General features: G+C 43.4%; 1 non-coding gene across 1 annotated transcript; it reads right to left on the bottom strand.

Annotated features, from left to right (window-relative positions):
* Positions 1 to 1,258: 1,258 nt before the first annotated feature.
* LOC142876818 (small nucleolar RNA SNORA11) lies at positions 1,259 to 1,387 on the bottom strand. The gene has a single exon (XR_012923635.1). It is a non-coding gene; the product is annotated as a small nucleolar RNA SNORA11 (small nucleolar RNA).
* Positions 1,388 to 1,782: the final 395 nt, after the last annotated feature.

Genomic DNA, 1,782 nt, shown 5'->3' with positions numbered 1-1,782 from the left:
GCTTCTTTCACTTGGAAGGAATACAGATGACTGAAGCTGGTGACCTCATGGGACCTCATGACTATAGGATGCTTGACCTATAGTCAAGCATCAGAGAAGGATTTCTTCATTTCTCTTAGTTTCACTTCAAAACGTCCAATAATTGGCTTTGTTTGGGTTGGGGCATCCCTTCCCACACCTATGCCCCAGCCATGGCTGAAGAGGCAGAGAAGAATCACTGGCTCAGCTGGGATTAATCCTGAGCAGGGCCACACGGCACAAATATGCCCATGGGGGCCATCTCTCTGTCCCAGGCCATGCCAGAGAAGGAAAAAACACTGTATTGGACAGTCACTACCCAATGGATACTTAAAAACACAATAATGAGGGGCATAAATGACTTTAAACTCAAAATGTTTAAATGAGAAATGCATAGTTGTACGACTGAGATGTATGGGGATTTGGTAGAAATCAAGTAAGCTCTGTTCTCAGAAAACATACCCAGATTTTTTTGCTGCTAGGCACAATTCTAGAGAGACATCAGCTAAGCTATTTTTTTTTTTGTAATTCTCATTTTATTTAAACAATAAATTTGCTTCATGATGACATAGTTCTGAGTTACAGGTGAAGGACTTTCTTTTGTATGCTCTTTTTTTTAGACAGTCTCACTCTCTTGCCTAGGCTAGAGTGCCATGGCATCAGCCTAGCTCACAGCAACCTCAAACTCCTGGGCTCAAGTGATCCTTCTGCCTCAGCCTCCCAAGTAGCTTGGACTACAGGCATTTGCCACCATGCCAGGCTAATTTTTTCTATATATTTTTAGTTGACCAATTAATTTCTATTTTTAGTAGAGGCAGGGTCTCGCTCTTGCTCAGGCTGGTTTGGAACTCCTGACCTTGAGCAATCCACCCGCCTAGGCCTCCCAGAGTGCTAGGATTACAGGTGTGAGCCACCATACCCGGCCTTTCGTCTGCTTCTTCATTTCAGTAATTTCAGAGACTGGGCCAGCTCACACAATCTGCAGTGTTTAACAAGCCTTCCTACACGGAAGCCCTTTCTCATAAATGTCCTTGAAGTTGTCGTGCTGTAAGTTAAGCCTGTTTTCTTTCAATTTATTCTCGGAAGTAGGTAAGAACATAGAAGCATCCCTTCTTTTTTTTTTTTTAAATTTTCTAATACTTTATTAGGCAATTTTCCAAACATACAGTATAGTTGAAAGGATTATACAGTGATCACCCATACACCAACCACCTAGATTCTATAACTGTTTTTCTTCTTCACATGTAGCGCATTTGTTCATAGGAAGGCCACAAGTTTTGTGTCCCTTATCACAGTGACTCGAGATTCCTGTTGGGTGTGTTGTAAATAGAAGAGCCATTCTTCAGGCCCCCTGCTCTGAACACAGCCCCCCTTCTTCAAACTAAATAACTGCATGCTCAGTTCCTAGATGTCCCCTCTGGGTTTATTGTCCAGTTCTTTTATTAGTTTGGTTCCCCTCTGCTAAGCACCTCAGCTATCTCTGCATTCCCTTTTGGCTGCCAAGCACCAGATCTATTGGTTAGTCTTAGAGTGCAGCCGCAGAGCTACGAGGGTGGTTCCCGCTGCCCCACTTCCCGAGCATCCCAGCACCAGGGTGATTGTTCAGCCGCAGCACCACGAGTCCAAGCCACTGCATTTGCATTCCACTATAGCCAGCATTGAACATGAATTCTAAAAACTGTTGAGGCTCTAAATTCACAATCAAAGTATCAGTCTCTAATCATTTTGGGGGGAAATTGTACATCAAGGTTAAGAGGTTCTAAT

The sequence above is a fragment of the Microcebus murinus genome, chromosome 15 (assembly GCF_040939455.1).
Source record: "Microcebus murinus isolate Inina chromosome 15, M.murinus_Inina_mat1.0, whole genome shotgun sequence".
NCBI lineage: Eukaryota > Metazoa > Chordata > Mammalia > Primates > Cheirogaleidae > Microcebus > Microcebus murinus.
Note: the sequence above shows the minus strand (reverse complement) of the source record. Positions and strands in the feature narration are given on the sequence as shown.